General features: G+C 44.9%; 2 protein-coding genes across 3 annotated transcripts in view; both read left to right on the top strand.

Moving 5' to 3' along the window:
• Positions 1 to 556: 556 nt before the first annotated feature.
• The window catches only part of CREBRF (CREB3 regulatory factor), an 87089-nt gene continuing 67202 nt past the window's right edge, over positions 557 to 20443 (top strand). For both annotated transcript variants that reach the window (XM_050793202.1, XM_050793203.1), the window contains exon 1: positions 557 to 820. The gene's annotated coding sequence lies outside the window, so the exon portion shown is untranslated. The remainder of the gene's footprint in view (positions 821 to 20443) is intronic.
• Positions 1717 to 20443, top strand: part of BNIP1 (BCL2 interacting protein 1) — a 111659-nt gene continuing 92932 nt past the window's right edge. The window contains exon 1 of the mRNA XM_050793283.1: positions 1717 to 1720. The gene's annotated coding sequence lies outside the window, so the exon portion shown is untranslated. The remainder of the gene's footprint in view (positions 1721 to 20443) is intronic.

Below are 20443 nucleotides of genomic sequence, written 5' to 3'. Positions count from 1 at the left end.
GTTCAATAAAGGGACGCTGTTGTTATTAAGAGGATCAGGAAGTGCAAGAAAACCTCAGGACCATGTGTCACGGAGGCTTGTCTAGGCGCTTCTGTAACAGTGGCATTCTGTTCGTGCAGTCGTATACCGGTCTCTCTCTTCAAAGGTGCACGCAGTCTGATTGATCCCTGTGTCTCGGAATCCGTGCTAAATATTGAGTCGGTGAATGAATGAACGAACGACAAAAGGTAAGGTTTGTCTCTCACTTAATTAAGACGTTCAGATGGGGAGGCGGTCCATCACCCAGGTCATCGATACAATCCCCCTACTAATGAAGTTAGTTACTTCAAGTTTCAGTGAACTTAAACTACAAAATGGGCAAACGGACACCTCAGATCTCACAGCGCAGTACTGAGATCTGATAAAACGCTGGATTTCAAGCCTTTGTAAAAGGAACATCCTCTCCCAACCTGGGCGTGCTGCCGGGTATCGGAGACGTCCCCGCCCACACTGCAGAGGCCGGCGCCGAGCCCCCGCTCCGCCCTCTCTTCCTGGTTTTTCCCGGCAACCCGCCCCTCCGGCGACACGTGACAGGGGTGCCCGGCCGGACCCAGCCCCTGATTGGCCGGGCTGTGGAACGCCTCGCGATTGGCCCGAGGCCGGCGGGCCCCCGCCTCCCTCCTCCTCCTCGCCGCGGCCCACGTGAGGGGGGCGAGTCACGCGATTTCCGGGAACCCGTCAGGAAGGACATAAACAAAACAAACCCGAGGCAGCATGGAGAGGGGCCGTGGCCCCTGCAGCGGAACCGGACCCAGTCCCTGAGCCGCCCCTACACCCACAGGTGAGCGCCGCCACCCGCTGCCCGGAGCCCCCAGGGGCCTGGGCTGGGGGACGAGCGGAGCGGGGGGCAGAGGGCCGCTTGCCTAGGCGGCAGCAGCGCTGGGGCTCTGGGCCGGGCCGGCGCGGGGCGGGGGCCGGGACCACGGCCGAGTGCGAGGGCGCGCGGGCCTTAGGCCACCGCCTGCGGGTCACGGGGGCTCGCTCCCCTCCCCCACCCCCGGCCCGGGACGGTTACATAAAAGCGCGGGGCGGCGGTAGATGGGACACGCGGGCGGGCAGTAGGTTAGGCCGGGGGTGGGCAGCGCCGGGCGTCTGTCCTGCCGGGCCGCCCGGCCCTTCCCCGCTGCCTCCGAGCCCGGGGCCGCTGCTGCCGGCAGTCGGCCTGTCAGAGAAGAGAGCGGGTGGGAGGGGCCCGAGAGGGGAGGGGAGGCTAGACTGGCGGGGGAGGAGGGGAGAGAGGGGCGTGTGAGGAAGGGCCGGGGCCGCGGAGGTTGGATCCAGGCTGGCAGGAGATGAGGAGGCGCGGGCTGGGGGTAGGGGGGGTCCAAGCAGGGCGTCTCGGGGGTAGCCGCTCCCCCTTCTGTCCCCGCCTCGGAGGCGACGGGCGAGATGGGCCTCCCTCCCGGGATTTGTTTATATGTCTTCTCAAAGCAGCTTGAAGCGGCTCAGGGGCGGAGCCCTCGGAGCTGAGTGGCAGGCTCTGGTGTCCAATGGACCGGGCCGATGGAGACTTCTGCACCAATGGGCGTGGGGGAGGCGGTGCCGCGGGGGCCACCAACTGGTTAGGCTGTGCCGGAGGTGGGCCGGGCGGGGCGGCCATGTTAGATGGGAGGGGACCAGTGGTGGTGGGTCACTGAGAGGGGAGGAGACAGGGCAAAGGGCGAGGGAGCCGGGCCGGGGGTGTTTCGGGTGTCCGAAGGCGAGTCCGATCGGACCAGGAAGTAGCTCAGGGGAGCCTGACCCCGACCCGCCTTTCTCCTCACACGAGCTGAGGAGGCAGGGAAGTACCGAGGGCAGTCAAGCCTCCCCTGGGGGTGGTTCCTGGGACTAGATGGAGCTCAGTCTCTGGATTCTCCCTCTTTCTTGGCCCTATGCTTCCTGACAGACCTGGCCGCCAAACCCTGTAATCGCCCTCCTGTTAACCCAAGAAAGCAAATCTTTCTGCCGTTTCTGAGCTGGCTTGAGCCTTAAGACTACCTTAAGGAGGTACTTGGATAAATAGCGGTCTGAATTTCTGTACCAGGCCTCAGATAAGAGACAGGGAGTGAGGGGGAAGTTTTGCTTTTCTCAATTTTATAAAAGAAAACGGGACTAGAAAAGCTGAGAAAGTTGAGGGCTGGGCGGGGTTTCTCTTCCCGCCCCCCCCATCAGGATGCCTTTTAAAGATTAGGCCCCGTGCTTGTCCTAGTCTTAGTAGTAATTTGCCCCTCTTGCTAACATAAGTTGGTAGCCCACATTAATCAGCTTCTTGAGAAAACTGAGCCCAGAGAAAGTTATTTAGTTTCGAAGGTTCTTTAGGACTTTCTCTTGCGAATACCCTGCAGGTGAAAAATAGAATCAAGGCCTGGAATTTCTTTTCTTTCTTTCTTTTTTTTTTTTAAAAAAAGCAGAAAAGAAGACTTCTGTGTAAATCTTGTGATCTGTCGTAAACTAGTTGTCACTTGATTGTACTTTTAAATATCTTTAATCTTTTAATCCAAAATAGCTAGGATATACACCAGAGGCAGGGGAAAATGGTATGAATAATTTGAAAATAACTTATTTTAATGTATTATGATTATTTTGGCATCCTTTTGGCCTTGTTAAATGCTTAATTTAGGCTTGTGTTTACATCGGATTACAACCTGTGGCTACATTGGTATTGTCAATGGTACCAAACTATTGATGCATCTTTGGTTAAGTACTTAGGCGTAGGAACATGCCTTGGATAGATCGTGCAGGGGCTAATCAAGAGTTAGCTGTATTAAGAATTTGCTTTATCTTCTATTTTATTAGCTGGAGAAAAAGAATAATTGGTAAATGATTCATCAATTTTTTTTTTTTTTTTTTGAGACGGAGTCTCGCTCTCGCCCAGGCTGGAGTGCAGTGGCGCCATCTTGGCTCACTGCAAGCTCGGCCTCCCGGGTTCACACCATTCTCCTGCCTCAGCCTCTGGAGTAGCTGGGACTACAGGCGCCCGCCATCACGCCCGGCTAATTTTTTTGTATTTTTAGTAGAGACGCGGTTTCACCGTGGTAGCCAGGATGGTCTTGATCTCCGAATCTCGTGATCCAGCTGCTTCGGCCTCCCAAAGTGCTGGGATTACAGGCGTGAGCCACCGCGCCCAGGCTTTTTTTTTTTTTTTTTTTTTTTTTTTTTTTTTTTTTTTTTGAGATGGAGTCTCCCTCTGTCGCCCAGTCTGGAGTGCAGTGGCACGATCTCGGCTCACTGCAACCTCTGCCTGCCAGGTTCAGGCAATTCTCCTGCCTCAGCCTCCCCAGTAGCTGGGACTACAGGTGCGTGCCACCATGCCCGGCTAATTTTTTGTATTTTTTTTTTTTTTTTTAGTGACAGAGTCTCGCTCTGTCGCCCAGGCTGGAGTGTAGTGGCGCGATGTCGGCTCACTGCAAGCTCCGCCTTCCAGGTTCACGCCATTCTCCTGCCTCAGCCTCCTGAGTAGCTAGAATTACAGGCGCCCGCTGCCACGCCCAGCTAATTTTTTTTTGTATTTTTTTTTTTTTTTTTTTTTTTTTTTTTTTTTTGAGACGGAGTCTTGCTCTGTAGCCCGGGCTGGAGTGCAGTGGCCGGATCTCAGCTCACTGCAAGCTCCGCCTCCCGGGTTCACGCCATTCTCCTGCCTCAGCCTCCGGAGTAGCTGGGACTACAGGTGCCCGCCACCTCGCCCGGCTAGTTTTTTGTATTTTTAGTAGAGACGGGGTTTCACCGTGTTAGCCAGGATGGTCTCGATCTCCTGACCTCGTGATCCGCCCGTCTCGGCCTCCCAAAGTGCTGGGATTACAGGCTTGAGCCACCGCGCCCGGCCCTTTTTTTTTTTTTTTTTGTATTTTTTAGTAGAGACGGGGTTTCACCGTGTTAGCCAGGATGGTCTCCATCTCCTGACCTTGTGATCCGCCCGCCTCGGCCTCCCAAAGTACTGGGATTACAGGCGTGAGCCACTGCGCCCGGCCTGTATTTTTAATAGAGACGGGGTTTCACCATGCTGGTCAGGCTAGTCTCGAACTTCTGGCCTCAGGTGATCCACCCATCTCGGCTTCCAAAGTGCTGGGATTAGAGGTGTGAGCTACTGCGCCTGGCCTGATTCATCAGTTTTTGTAGTTCTTTGGCATGACTGACTCGGTTCTGTTAATAATGATACATGAAAACATCCCTGATTATTTGATAAACTTGAATTCTTAAGTATAATTTTTGCGGTCAATAAGGGTATTAGCTTATTTATCAGTTCTTATTTTTTTCTTTCTTTTTTTTTTTTTTTTTTTTTTTTGGGAGACGGAGTTTCCCTCTTGTCGCCCAGGCTGGAGTGCAGCGGGAAGATCTCGGCTCACTGCAATCTCCGCCTCCCGGGTTCAAGCAATTCTCCTGCCTCACCCTCCCCAGTAGCTGGGACTACAGGTGCGTGCCACCATGCCCAGCTAATTTTTTGTATTTTTAATAGAGACGGGGTTTCACCATGCTGGTCAGGCTGGTCTTGAACTTCTGGCCTCAGGTGATCCACCCACCTCGGCTTCCAAAGTGCTGGGATTACAGGCGTGAGCTACTGCGCCTGGCCTGATTCATCAATTTTTGTAGTTCTTTGGCATGACTGACTCAGTTCTGTTACTAATGATACATGAAAACGTCCCTGATTATTTGATAAACTTGAGTTGTTAAGTATAACTTTTGGGGTCAATAAGGGTATTAGCTTATTTACCAGTTCTTATTTTTCTTTTCTTTTTTTTTTTTTTCCGAGTTTTGCTCTTGTCACCCAGGCCGGAGTGCAGTGGGAAGATCTCGGCTCACTGCAATCTCTGCCTCCCCGGTTCAAGCAATTCTGCCTAGCCTCCCGAATAGCTGGGATTACAGGTGCCCGCCACCATACCCGGCTAATTTTGTATTTTTAGTAGAGACGGGGTTTCACCATGTTGGCCAGGCTGGTCTTGAACTCCTGACCTCAGGTGATCTGCCCGCCTTGGCCTCGCAAAGATTACAGGCGTGAGCCACCACGCCTGGCCTGTCAGTTCTTATTTTATCAGGTGGCATTGTGTTGCTTTTGAAACCTTAGCCCTTACAATGCCCTAGTTTAACAGAGAAGTATAGTGAAAATTAAAATAAAAATTTTATTGATACCTAGAATTTTCATTGATACCTAGAATATTCCAGGCAGTTTTCATTGTTGCATTGGTTGATAAAGTCAATCAATTAGCATTGCTTATATAATGCTCTCTTATTCTGAGAATGGCAAATAGATGCAATAGAACTTATTTGGGTATAATTCCTTCATATGACTGGTATATCAGCTTTGGAATTTTTATGTTCATAAACATAGAAGAGGTTAAATACTTCCAGAAGAGAGTCTGGATGCTCGATTTACACATCATTCTCTGTCATGGCAGGTGAAAGCAAACTTTTATATAGACAATGTTCTACTTAGTTTACGGGGTGGATGTGTGTGGGTTCTAGGATACTAGTGTGAGAAGTAAAGGAATAACTAGCATGGTTCCTGGTGGTGGTTAACTAAATACAAGTGACGAGTACAGTAAGTTTGTGTATTGATTCTATTAATGTAACTCAGTTTTTAAAAGATAAAGAGCTAAAATCACTCTTTGCTTTTAAAGCTTAATTTTCGGTCAAGATCGGCATTTATATATTTATTTAAAAAATACATATATATATTTTTTTGAGACGGAGTCTAACTCCGTCGCCCAGGCTGGAGTGTGGTGGCATGATCCTGGCCCACTGCAACCTCCGTTTCCTGGGTTCAAGCGATTATTCTGCCTCAGCCTACTGAATAGCTAGGATTACAGGCGTACCCCGCTATGCCCAGCTGATTTTTGTATTTTCAGTAGAGACAGAGTTTCACCAAGTTGGCCAGGCTGGTCTTGAACTCCTGATCTTAAATGATCTGCCTGCAGTGGCCTCCCAAAGTGCTGGGATTACAGGTATGAGCCACTGTGGCCCCCCCACCCTGGCCTCAGTTTTGTGATTTTGAAATAAATCCTTGCAGGGTTGAACTTGGATTTTTTTGAGAAACAATTCACTAATACTTTCAGCATATTCAGTAGCTCATTTTGGGATAGATAAACTCTTAGACTAGACATAAATTTGTCAGATAATTGGTTCTGATTATTTTAAGACAAGAGTTGACAGACTTTTTTTTTGTACAGGATCAAATAGTTAATATTTAGGCTTTTTCAGCCTTATAGTCTCTTCCACAACTACTCAACTTTGCAATCTGTAGCATGAAAACAGCTGTAGAAAATATGTTCTGCATATTTTTGGGCTGTATTCCAATAAAACTTTATTTACAAGATCAGGCTGTGCCTCTATTTGTGCTTCCACGGCTATAGTTTTGTCAACCCCTGTTGTAAGACATCAGTCACTGAGGTTTTTTTTTGTTTTTTTGTTTGTTTTTTGAGACAGAGTCTAGTTCCGTCCCCCAGGCTGGAGTGCAGTCGCACGATCTCGGCTCACTGCAACCTCCGCCTCCCAGATTCAAGTGATTCTCCTGCCTCAGCCTTCCAAGTAGCTGGGATTACAGGCGCCTGCCATTGCGCCCAGCTAATTTTCGTATTTTTAGTAGAGATGGAGTTTCACTGTGTTGGTCCGGCTGGTCTCAATCTCCTGACTTCGAAATCTGCCTGCCTCGGCCTCCCCCAGTGCTGGGATTACAGGGGTGAGTCACCACCCCCGGCCCAGTCATTGAGCTTTAAGTACTTAGATGTTAAGGTATTTCAGAATATACAAATAGACACTTTAGGTAAATTTGAGCATTTGTAGATTGTACACATCTCCTGCCTTGAAGAATTTTTAGTACAAGAGCATATGGCAACATTGTATTTTGTATTTTTACTTCATTTACATATAAATGTTTTCTTGAAAAGCTGTTTAAAGCAAATATTGGTACAAATCTTGTTGATTTTAGAGACGAATTCTGATTGAAAAAACTTTGGCCTTAAGATATATTCAGGATATGGTTGTCTTGAGGTTTCCAAGCACATTTAGCATATAATCCTTAACAAAACTGGCTGTTTCAAGAGATGATAGTCACGTAAATAGTCAACACATGTAGTTCTTATATTCAAATATACAGTTAACTTAGAAGCTATGAAGACATTGAGTGCTTATTGCCTGAGATGCTTGAAGAATTAAAGAGAGAAGGATGATTTTTCCAGGCCCAAAAGGTACAGGTTACCTCCTCTTTTTTTTCGGGGAAAATGTCAAGTGGTGCTAAGTGCCTAGTGAAGCAGAGATGCCATAATCTAAAAATATAACTGGCAAATAATTTTTTTGATAGCTTTTGCTTTGTTTTTAATGTAATATTTCACCATTTTTGTTGACTTGAACTGGATTTCAAGTGGAAGCATAAAAGTTTAGAAAAGAGAATAAATTGACCTTTATGAACTGAAAAACATGTGGCCTGCAATCTTGTTTCTGGTTCTAGCTAGCCTAGGTTCTGGCTGGATGACTACAGATAATCTCAGTTTATTAATTTGTAGTGGTAGGGATTAATGATGTTTTCCATCTCACAAGGGGATACTGGGAAATTTTAGTTACTATATTCTTAAACTCTTGTACTTTGAATATGCTAATATTTTGGGCTGCTTGAAACCACTTCTCAAATCTGGATTCGATTTTCTCTTGGCTTATTTGTCTTCTTATTAAACTGTGAGCTCCTTGAGGTCGGAGTCTGTGTTTTATTTCTATATATTCACTGCCTCACACTGTGCCTGATACCTTTTAGTGCTCTTGAACTGTTTAAATGAATGCATGCATTGCTAAGAACCGCTTATCTGGTAAGTAATAAAGTCTACTATTAGAGATGCTGGGCTTTTCTTAGTTAAAAGGGAGGAATTAATCACCATCTGTTCGAACAAAAAGCCTTCATTCTAAAATTGATCCGTTCTTTTAAGAAAGTTTTTAGAGAAGCTATTTTGATGATGTTTAAAAATCTCTTTAATTCCTTTGTTAATTTGTTTTCAGATGAACTCCATTAGTTAGACTTATTGAATATTCCTTGCAGGTATTAAAAAAAAAAAGTTGTGCTTTGTTCTTTGGATTTGTCCTATTTGGCAAATACGGATGGAATCTCTTATTTCATGTAGGTTTGGGATAATTTTTCATCTGCATAGTAGAATCTTTTTTTTTTTTTTTTAGGGGGGCACTGTAAAATCATTCTTGCTAATAAGGCTGACTCACCTTTGTGGGGTAGGCTAGGATTTGGAGCGAGTTTGATGCAGGGCGTGGCAATGGTATCACTAGCCAAGCCTTATATGCATTTTTACCAATTTATGACCTTTCCTCCAAAGTCTATGTTGTAACTCTCCTTCCTAAACAGCTTTCTAAACTACTGCTTTCCCTACTTACTCTTGGCAACTTAAATCATCCTCCACTGTCCTTTCAACACCAAAACCACTTTTATATCTTTTGGGTATTATTGATTTTGAGAATTTCCTATGAAAGCCTCACAAATTTGCTGTTTTCTTTTTCTCTCTTTTTTTTTTTTTGAGACGGAGTCTCACTCTGTCGCCCAGGCTGGAGTGCAGTGGCACGATCTCAGCTCATTGCTACCTCCTCTTCCCTGGGTTCAAGCAATTTTCTTGTCTCAGCCTCCTGAGTAGCTGGTATTACAGGAGCACGTCACCACACTCAGCTAATTTTTTTGTATTTTTAGTAGAAATGGGGTTTCACCATGTTGGCCAGGCTGGTCTTGAACTCCTGACCTCAGGTGATCCACCTGCCTTCACCTCTCAAAGTGCTGAGATTACAGGCGTGAGCCACTGTGCCTGGCCTGCTGATTTCTTTTTCTTATTTTTTAATTTCTTAATTAAAAAATATTTTTTTCTTGTTTTTTTTAATTTTTTTTTTTTGAGACTAGAGTCTCACTCTGTCAACCAGGCTGGAGTGCAGTGGCGCGATCTCTGCTCACTGCAACCTTCGCATCCTGGGTTCAAGCAATTCCCCTGCCTCAGCCTCCCAAGTAACTGGGACTACAGGCATCTGCCACCATGCCCAGCTAATTTTTATATTTTTAGTAGAGTCAGGGTTTCACCATGTTGGCCAGGCTGGTCCCGAACTCCTGACCTCAAGCCATCTGCCCGCCTTGGCCTCCCAAAGTACTGGGATTACAGGCGTGAGCCAATGCATTGGCCTAAAATTTTTTTTCTTTTTTTTTTTTTTTTTTTTTTTGAGACGGAGTCTTGATCTGTCACCCAGGCTGGAGTGCAGTGGCCCGATCTCGGCTCACTGCAAGCTCCGCCTCCCGGGTTCACGCCATTCTCCTGCCTCAGCCTCCCGAGTAGCTGGGACTACAGGCGCCCGCCACCTCGCCCGGCTAGTTTTTTTTGTATTTTTTAGTAGAGACGGGGTTTCACCGTGTTAGCCAGGATGGTCTCGATCTCCTGACCTCGTGATCCACCCGTCTCGGCCTCCCAAAGTGCTGGGATTACAGGCTTGAGCCACTGCGCCCGGCCAAATTTTTTTTCTTAAAGACTAGTGTGATAGTAAAGCTTGCTGGTGTTTTTTTTTTTTTTTTTTTTTTTGCCTTCCATTTTTTTTTTTAGATTCTTGTGCATTTGTTTTCTTCAGTGTAATGTTTTGTCCTGAAGGTTTGAGGTGCTCCTTTTATACAAGCAGTTTCTTTTTTGGCTGCTGATGGAATTGCTGCTTTTTCTATTATAGGTTAGTCATTTACTGAGAAATTTAAAGCATTACAAAAATAAAACATTTAAAAAGATCTTTGATGATATGGGGGGGAGGAATTAGGGGTAGGGTAGATGTACTTTTGAAAATATCCACTGTAGAATTCCTTAAAACAGCAAGGCTTCTAGCATCCTAGTGGTGTGGTATAGATGAGGTGGACTCGTGCAGTTTTTGTTGTTGTTGTTTTTTGAGACAGGTTCTTGCTCTGTCACCCAGGCTGAAGTGCAGGGGCACGATCATGGCTCACTGCAGCGTTGACTTTCCAGGCTCAAGCAATCATCCTGCCTCAGTCTCCTGAGCCTCCTGAGTATCTGGGACTACAGGTGCGCATCACCACACCTGGCTAATTTTTTTTTTTTTTTTTTTGAGACAGAGTCTTCCTTTGTCACCCAGGCTGGAGTGCAATGGCACACTCTTGGTTCACTGCAACCTCCACCTCCCAGGTTCAAGCGAGTCTCCTGCCTCAGCCTTCCGAGTAGCTGGGATTGCTGGGATGCATCACCATGCCCAACTAATTTTGTATTTTTAGTAGAGTTGAGGTTTCTCCATGTTGGTCAGGCTGGTCGTGAACTTTCCACGCCAGGTGATCCACCCGCCTTGGCCTCCCAAAGTGCTGGGATTACAGGTGTGAGCCACCGCGTCTGGCCCACCTGGCTAATTTAAAAAATTCTTTTTTTTTTTTTGAGACGGAGTCTCGCTCTGTCGCCCAGGCTGGAGTGCAGTGGCCGGATCTCAGCTCACTGCAAGCTCCGCCTCCTGGGTTTACACCATTCTCCTGCCTCAGCCTCCCGAGTAGCTGGGATTACAGGTGCCCGCCACCTCACCCGGCTAGTTTTTTGTATTTTTTAGTAGAGACGGGGTTTCACCGGGTTAGCCAGGATGGTCTCGATCTGACCTTGTGATCCACCCGTCTCGGCCTCCCAAAGTGCTGGCATTACAGGCTTGAGCCACCGCGCCCGGCCTTTAAAAAATTCTTTGTAGAGAGAGAGTTTTACTGTGTTGCCCAGGCTGGTCTTGAACTCCTGAACTCAAGTGACCCTCCTACATCAGCCTCCCAAAGTGTTGGGGTTACAGGTGTGAGCCACTGTACCCAGCTGTACAGTTTTTGAACTGCTTTTTTAGTAAGGTTTTCATCTTTATCTTTGAATCCTCTACTAGAGTTGCCCATAGACTAGGAGAGGAGATACACATTGCAACCCAATGTTACGATGGTTTTTCAGAACAAAATGTTCTGAGATATGGAAGAAGGACTGCTGACTCTGCCTGGGGAAAGTTGAATATTCATAGAAAAAGTGGTGTTTGAACTTAGTTTTGAAGATTAGTGAAGGAAGCATTCTAGTACAGTTGAAATATAAAAGATGTGTAGTGTGGGGTTGGGTATGAGATGGTTTGAGCTAAGGCAGAGGTGGGAGGGAGAATGGAAGAGGAGGAAACTGATTTGTAAGATTTAGGAGGAAGGCCGGGCGTGGTGGCTCAAGCCTGTAATCCCAGCACTTTGGGAGGCCGAGACGGGCGGATCACGAATTCAGGAGATCGAGACCATCCTGGCTAACACGGTGAAACCCCGTCTCTACTAAAATACAAAAAAAAAATATTAGCCGGGCGAGGTGGCGGGCGCCTGTAGTCCCAGCTACTCGGGAGGCTGAGGCAGGAGAATGGCGTGAACCCGGGAGGCGGGGCTTGCAGTGAGCTGAGATCCAGCCACTGCACTCCAGCCTGGGCAACAGAGCCAGACTCCGTCTCAACAAAAAAAAAAAAAAAAAAAAAAAAAAAGATTTAGGAGGAAATAGCTGTTTTTGCTTTCACTTTGTCCTCTAATTCTCTTCAGTCTGTTCTATGCTGTCAGGTCTCCAGTCTCTTTTCTCTGTAGCTCTCTGTACCTCTGACTTTGGTTGACTCGTCTTTTCCCGTAGTGTTTCATTTTTCTTTTAGTCCCACCTTTTCTAATGTGTTGGTACTAAGGTACCTTTCGTTCTGACTCTATTTGTCTCTTGCCTTTATTTCACCTCCCACCCTCCCTCCCTCTCTCTCTTTATTCCCTTTGGGTTATATTTCTTTTCTCTTCTTTCTTTCTTTCCTCCTTCCTTCCTTCCTTCTTTCCTTCTTTCTTTCTTTCTTCTTCTTCTTTTTTTTTTTAAAGACAGGATCGTGCAGTGGCATAGTCATGGCTCACTGCACCCTTGACCTTGGGTTCAAGTGATCCTCCCACCTCAGCCTCAGGAGTAGCTGAGACTATACGTGTGTGCCACCATGCCCAGCTAATTTTTTTTGTAGAGACAGGGTCTCCCCACATTGCCCAGGCTGGTCTTAAACTCCAGGGCTCAAGCCATCCCTTGGCCTCCCAAAATGTGCGCTGACAGGTGTGAGCAACCGCACCTGACCCCTTTGGGTTTCTCTTTGCTCCACCTTTACGTTTTATTTGCTTTATTTTTTATTTTTTTGAGGTGGGGTTTTGCTGTGTTGCCCAAGCTGGCCTGAAACTCCTGGTGTCAAACAATCACATCTCAGCCTCCTGAGTAGCTCAGGCTGCAGGTGTGTGCCACGTCTCATTATGTTTTATTTAAAAGCAAAGCAAAATAAATTCTTCCACACTATCTGCTTATTTTGCATGTAAATAGCATATAAATTGACTCCCTCTTGGGAAATCTTGTAACATCAACTCCTTTTGATACCTGTCCAAGGACTTAATTATCCATTTTTATGAATTTCTTTTTATGAAACATTTTTGCTTGTATTGAAAGATGCTACTTCTTCAAAGGCCAGAGTGTAGAATGTGACTGCCCGTGTGCCCTATTTTCTATTTCTTATGCACCTACAAATTGTTCTATAACAAAGTCCAATTCACCTTTTCCCTAAAGCTTTCCCAAACTTTCCCAGGTAGTAGTCTTCTCGGTAGTTTTCTATTATTTTCTAAACACCTCTTTTTAAAATTCAGCTTTATTGAGTTATAATTTATGTAAGAGAAAATTCAACCAATTTTGAGTTTTGACGAATACATGGTGTCATCTAACCACTGTTATATCTCCATCATTTTTATCACCATAGGAAGTTCCTCATGCCCCTTTCATTCAGTTCTCCTGCCCTCACCCTTGGCTCCAGTCACTGATTTGCTTTGTATCAGTATTGTTTTGTCTTCTCTGGAATTTCATATAAATCTTTTGGTATAATGTGTTGTCTTTTGAGTCTGACTTCTTTTAGTTAACAGTGATTTTGAGATATTCATATTGTGTTGTGTATTCGTTGAGTCTTTTTGTTTGTTTGTTTTCTTCTTTTTGAGACAGGGTCTCATTCTGTTGCCCAGGCTGAGTGCAGTGGCATGATAATGGCTCATTGTATCCTTGACCTCCTGGGCTAGAGTGATCCTCCAGCCTCATGAGTGTCTGGGACTACAGGTGTCATCATGATGCCCGACTAATTTTTGATTTTTTGTGGAGATGGGGTTTTGTCATGTTTCCCAGACTGGTCTGGAACTTTTGGTTGCAAGCAGTCCTCTTGCCTCAGCCTCCCAAAGTGCTGGGATTACAGGTGTGAGCAACCTTTCTTACCCTGAGCCACCGTGCTGGGCCTGAGCCTTTGTTATTGTATGGACATACCACAATTTATCTGTTTACCAGTTGATAGACATCTGCCTTGCTTCCAGATTTTAGGCTATTATAACTAAAATGGCTTTAAGTATTCATGTACAAGTCTTTTAGATACCTCTCTTTTAACATTAATTACATTTTATTTGGAAGTTGAGTTGCAGAGCTGTCAAGAGTGAACCCCCAGCGTTCACAAATAGGCATTTTGCTAGTTCTGTGGTTTTGAGCATCTTTCAGCTTAGATTTATCATCTGTAAAATGGGACAGGCTGGAGATCCAAGCAAGCTAAAGAGCACAGGCCAATTTAAGGAGATCTCTTTCTTCAAGTGATCATCTTTCTGGGAATATGTACCCAACGTCTAATTTTTCCCCCAAAAGAGTAGTAGTTGAGATCAGACATCATATTTTATATGAAATTTCATGTGAAATTTAAATACTGGCAGTTACAATTTAAAAAACACTAATGCAACTGATTTGCAACTGAACACAACTTTGTGGGCATTGTTTTCTCGCTGCAGTCCAGTTTGAGACCTCAGCTGTAAATCTTCAGTTGATTTTGTCTTCTCTTTTAAAATGTGTATCCTCCCAGTAGAGTGCACTTGTTAGGTCCTTTTTACCTTAGTTTTATAGCTCAGCATAATAACTTGCTGGTTATCAAAATTCCCAAGTTAAAAACTAACGTGTTACTGTAAATTTTATTCTTTCCTCTGATTGGAAGGATATTAAGAATACTGACTGCCTGATGGAGGAGTGGAACTAGGTTCTGATTATGTACTTCTCTAAGGGCTGCTGATTCTATTCAGTGCTATGTTTTCTCAGCAGTTGGAATAATCTGCCTCACTTGTTTGATTTATCTCAACAGTTTTGAGACAAATATGGTATAGATTAAACTCTGCGTGTCTCTTTATTAGAAACTATGCAAGGTATTACAGATATACACATAAATTATATGTCACTCTATTTCCTCAAATTGTCTAGAACCATTTAGTGAAGCCAGTATAATGAACTATGAAAAGGTAATAAATTATATGTATTTGTTTGAACAATAAAGAGCAATAATCTCTCTAAAGAGGCCTTTTCCTCTTTATCTGCCATTTCTTTATTGTGTATAGAGATGACTAGTTTGGAGCTTTATGAGTTACTTTGTAAGTTTAGAGATTCTTTTGCTGATTAAACCTGCATAATTGACATACACCCTCATAAGGCTGGGGGGTGTTAAGTGTCCTGTGTTGCCTGAGTATCCCATATTCACCCTGGTTCTAGCTTGGTGGAATGTGGAATTTAGACAATTTAGGATTCTGAGAGGGCTGGGCACGGTGGCTCACACCTGTAATCCCAGCACTTTGGGAGGCCGGGGCAGGCAAATTGCCTGAGCTCAGGAGTTCGAGACCAGCCTGGGCAACATAGTGAAACTCCATCAGTACTAAAAAAAAAAAAAAAAAATTAGCTGGGTGTGGCAGCATGTATCTGTAGTCCCAGCTACTCGGAAGGCTGAGGCAGGAGAATTGCTTGAACCTGGGAGGCGGAGGTTGCACTGAGCTGAGATCGTGCCACTGCACTCCAGTCTGGGCGACAAAGGGAGACTCCATCTCAAAAAAAAAAAAAAAAGAAAGGATTCTCAGTTAACTTTGGTTTTATACCTTAATAGCAACATCCCAGGAGTATCACATACCAAGGAATAGATCTGAGAATAAAAATAGCCACCATTTATTGAGTGTCTGTTTTGTGCTAGGGCTAGATACTTTATATGTTGTTTTATTGTTAATCACAGTATCCCCACAAAGTAAAGGGGAATTCTTGCATTTATACATAAAGTAAGGGAGATGAGAGTCTGGAATGAAATTCTTTTTTTTTTTTTTTTTTTTTTTTTGAGACGGAGTCTCACTCTGTCACCCAGGCTGGAGTGCAGTGCCTTAATCTCCACCTCCCAGGTTCAAACAATTCCCCCATCTCAGCCTCCTGAATAGTTGGGATTACAAGTGTGCGCCACCACATCTGGCTAATTTTTGTATTGTTAGTAGAAATGGGGTTTCACCGTGTTGGCCAGGCTAGTCTCGAACTCCTGACCTCAGGTGATTCACCCACCTTGGCCTCCCAAAGTGCAGGGATTACAGGCGTGAGCCACCATGCCTGGCCATGAAATTCGAAATATTCATTCCCAATGCATAACCTTTTACCTAGAGTTTGTTCCTCATAAAGTAAGCTTTTTAGGAATGTTAGAGCCAAAGAGGTACCAAGCTTTTCTCAGTGTTAAAAGAGATAACTGCAAAACCATGTTCATATAACCTCTGTACTGGCTCTTATATAGTTTATGCTGGTAGTAAAACCTATTTCACAGTAGGAAGGAATTTGAAGAGAATTTGAAAATTATCTCTAGTATATTTCATGCTGCTTTTGAAACGGTGCCAAATCTGAGAAAAGAGGAAGGAAACAATTTTTTTTTTTTTTTTTTGAGACAGAATCTATCCTGTAGTCTAGGCTGGAATGCAGTGGCGTGATCTCGTCTTACTGCAACCTGCGCCTCCTGAGTTCAAGTGATTTTCATGCCTCAGCCTCCTGAGCAGCTGGGACTACAGGTGTGCGCCACCACGCCTAGCTAATTTTTCTTTTCAGTAGAGACAGGGTTTCGCCATGTTGGCCAGCCTGGTCTTGAACTCCTGACCTCAAGTGGTCTGTCTGCCTTGGCCTCCCAAAGTGCTGGGATTATAGGCAGTGAGCCACCATGCCTTGCCCCTACAATGAATTTTGAAGAAGAGCTCAAATCCTTGCTAACAACAGCATCAAAGTTGTTAGAGTGTGTGAAGAATGTCTGGTGTCACTGGAATCCTGCTGTGTGCTCCAGTGTATTCTCGCTTGCATCACTGCCTGTTTTTATGCTGCTGCCATTAATTGTACTATTCTCTTTTTAACCTTTTTTTTTTTTTTTTTTTTGAGACGGAGTCTCGCTCTGTCGCCCAGGCTGGAGTGCAGTGGCCGGATCTCAGCTCACTGCAAGCTCCGCCTCCCGGGTTCACGCCATTCTCCGGCCTCAGCCTCCCGAGTAGCTGGGACTACAGGCGCCCGCCACCTCGCCCGGCTAGTTTTTTGTATTTCTTAATAGAGACGGGGTTTCACCGTGTTAGCCAGGATGGTTTCGATCTCCTGACCTCGTGATCCGCCCGTCTCGGCCTCCCAAAGTGCTGGGATTACAGGCTTGAGCCACCGCGCCCGGCCTCTTTTTAACATTTTGTAGATTTCTGCAGAACAGCTTGAAAAACGAAGTGATTCTTTTTTTTTTTTTTTTTGAGACAGTCTCACTTTGTTGCCCAGGCTGGAGTGCAGTGGCGTGATCTTGGTTCACTGCAAGCTCCGCCTCCCAGGTTCACGCCATTCTCCTGCCTCAGCCTCCCAAGTAGCTGGGACTACAGGCGCCTGCCACCACGCCCGGCTAATTTTTTGTATTTTTAGTAGAGATGAGGTTTCGCCGTGTTAGCCATGATGGTCTCGATCTCCTGACCTCGTGATCTGCCCGCCTAGGCCTCCCAAAGTTCTGGGATTACAGGTGTGAGCCACCGCGCCTGGCCACAAAGTGATTCTTTAAAACTTAAATATTTAATATCCTGCATAAAATATTTTGTTTTAATATGGTGAGTTTATCTTCCTGCTGTGTAGTTTAAAACATTAAAATACAATAATGACGAGGGAGAGAACAGCGTAACATGTATCAGTCCAGTGCCTGAATTCAGTTGATTTAAATTAAATTTAATTCTACTTCTTCCTCTATCCTCTTTTCCCTAGACAATAATTCTATCAGGTCTTTAAAATGGACTAAAATTTAAATATCACTCTTCTTGGAAATTAAAAAAAATTCAGTAGTACAATTTTTCATATTTTTACTATATGATATTACAGTGGTTCAAGACTCAATTTAACAAACTAAGATCTCTGGAGCACATAAAAGATGCTCAATAAATATATATTGAATGACTGACTTTTTTGTAATGTCCTCATTGTGAAGAGCACCGCACTTTTGACTCCTTATCCAGAAGGACATGTGGTCTTAGGGGATTTCCCATTCATTTTCAGCCAACTCTTGTGTGGATGACTGCTTGGAAAGGCATTGCTTTTGGCACTGTAGTGAAATAGATGTGAGATGTGATGGTCATTCTCAGAGATGTCACAATCTGGTAGTGGAAGCAAGGGAATAGGAGAGAAGAGGAAAAATATGAGCTAAGGTATGAAGGTCAGAGTCTCACTACTGGAAATTTTTAGTGGAGTGAAGTAGGATTGTAACTGTCTTGAGGATTAGGGGAAATGGTAAAATCAATCTAATATTAGACTTTAAAGAAGAGTAGTGGAAGACAGGGTTGGAAAGATAGTGTCATTGTGTATGAGTGTGTGTGTGTATATATATGTATATGTATATATATGTGTGTGTGTATATATATATATTTTTTTGAGATGGAGTTTCGCTCTTGTTGCCCAGGCCGGAGTGCAGTGGCACGATCTCACATCACTGCAACCTCTGCCTCCCGAGTTCAAACGATTCTCCTGCCTCAGCCTTCTGAGTAGCTGGGATTACAGGCATGCACCACCATGCCCAGCGAATTTTTTTTTTTTTTTTTTTTTTAGTAGAGACAGGGTTTCATCATGTTGGCCAGGCTGGTCTCAAACTCCTGACCTCAGGTGATCCACCCACCTCAGCCTCCCAAAGTGCAGGGATTACAGTGTGAGCCACCGTGCCCGGCCTTGTTTTTGTTTTTTTTAAGAGACTAGGTCTTGCTATATGGCCCAGCGGGGCTCAAGTGATCCTCCTGCCTTAGCCTCCCAAAGTGCTGGGATTATAGGTGTGAACCACTTGTGTCTGGCCTAAGGTCTGAGTAGTTTGGACATTATCCAAGAAATGTATGGGAGTTGCTGATGACTTTGGAGCACAATGTTAATATGACGTGTGGTAGGTTAGAAAGAATAATTTTATCTTATACTAATAATTATTTTAGGCTAAGCGTGGTGGGTCATGCCTGTAATCCCAGCACTTTGGGAGGCCAAGGCAGGTGATTGCTTGAGCCCAGGAGTTCGAGACCAGCCTGGGCAACATGGTGAAACCCTCTCTACAAAAAAATGCAATAATTACCCAGGCGTGGTGGCATGTGCCTATATTCCCAGCTACTCAGGAGGCAGAAGTGGGAGGGCTGCTTGAGCCTGAAAGGTGGAAGTTGCAGTGAGCTGAGATCACGCCACATCACTCCAGTGTAGGTGACAGAGCAAGACCCTGTCTCAAAAACTTATTTTAATAATTTTCATTAATTTGTAATAATTATTTTAAAATAATTTTTCTTTTTTTTTTTTTTTTGTAAGAGACAGAGTCTTACACTGTTGCTGGGGCTGAAGTGCAGTGGCACAATCATAGCTCACTACAGTCTTGAACTCCTGAGCTCAAGCCGTCCTCCTGCCTCAGCTGAGTAGCTGGGACTATAAGCATGTGCCACCATGCCTGGCTAATTGTTTTATCTATTTTTTTTTTTTTTAAAGATGGAGTCTCACTCTGTCGCCCAGCTCAGGTCGTAGTGCAGTGGCGCAATCTGGGCTCACTGCAAGCTCCGCCTACCGAGTTCACACCATTCTCCCACCTCAGCCTCCCAAGTAGCTGGGACTACAGGCACCCGCCACCATGCCCAGCTAATTTTGTTTTTGTATTTTTAGTAGAGACGAGGTTTCACCGTCTTAGCCTGGATGGTCTCGAACTCCTGACCTCGTAATCTGCCTTTCTCGGCCTCCCAAAGTGCTGGGGTGACAGGCGTGAGCCACAGCACCCGGGAGGCTTGTTGCCCAGACTGGAGTGCAGTGGCGCAATCGCAGCTCACTGCAAGCTCCGCCTCCCAGGTTCACGCCATTCTCCTGCCTCAGCCTCCGGAGTAGCTGGGACTACAGGTGCCTGCCACCATACCCGGTTAATTTTTTGTATTTTTAGTAGCGACAAGGTTTCACCATGTTAGCCAGGATGGTCTCCATCTCCTGACCTCATGATCTGCCCACCTCGGCCTCCCAAAGTGCTGGGATTACAGGCGTGAGTCACTGCGCCCGGCTGCCTGGCTAATTTTTACGTTTTTTTTTTTTTTTTTTCCTGTAGAGACAGGGTCTCACGATGTTTCCAAGACCGGTCTCGAACTACTGGCCTCAATTAATCCTCCTGCCTTGGCTTCCCAAAGTGCTAGGATTATTGGCATGAGAATAATTTTAAAATGGGGCATAAGAACTCGAGAGGAAGAGGAGGATAGAGACAGGAAGACTGTAGGGCAAATACTAGAATGGTAAATATAAGATGATGAGGGCCAAGTAAGGGTTGAAAAAGAGGGAAGGGCACAGTCAAATAGATGCATTTGTGTGCAGTACAAGGTAAGTGATCTGTATATCTTTGTTAAAAAGAATTGGTATGATTTAACAAAGCGAGTAGGGGAGAAGAAGTTAAAGAATGAAGGCTGAAATCAGCCGTCTATCCCTGAATGTCAGAGAGTGATAGTATTATTGACAGAATAGGAATGTTTGGATGGGGAGATGGCATATTGTATCTGAGGTATTGGAATATGAACATGGAGATATCCACATCTCAGATGATAGAGCTCATGCATACACATGTTTAGGTTCAAAATGTAGATTTGGGAGTTCTTTAGAAATGATCTTTGAGGCCCTAAGAGTAGAGATAGTCTTGTGACGATGGGTTTGCTTGGAGGCATCCATTTACTGAATGACCTTGGACAAACCTCTTATCCTTGCTGTACTTTTAATTTATTAATGTAAAAGGGTTGGACAGGGACTGGGGGATAGTGGTTATCCTGATACCAAGACTATATTAACTAGATGTTTTATCAAAATACTGGTTCTTGTTACTTCACCAAGTTGTTTTATCAAATGACAGGGTGTAGAAATGTACTTTAATCTGTAAACAGCTACACAGATACAAACTGTGAATATTTTGTCCCCAGTGGTAATCAGAGTTGGCTGGGATTAGAAATGCATCCTCTGGTTCTGTCTAAAATTGGTCCATGCTCTTATTCTTGTGCTCTGAACAACTTAATTGACAGATATCAAGGCTGCAGAAAACCTCCAATACCTTGCAATTGATAGTTTTCAGAAAAAAAAAGCAGTCCTTCCCATTCAACTCATTAATC

This window comes from Macaca thibetana, chromosome 6, assembly GCF_024542745.1.
Source record: "Macaca thibetana thibetana isolate TM-01 chromosome 6, ASM2454274v1, whole genome shotgun sequence".
NCBI classification, from domain to species: domain Eukaryota; kingdom Metazoa; phylum Chordata; class Mammalia; order Primates; family Cercopithecidae; genus Macaca; species Macaca thibetana.
Note: the sequence above shows the minus strand (reverse complement) of the source record. Positions and strands in the feature narration are given on the sequence as shown.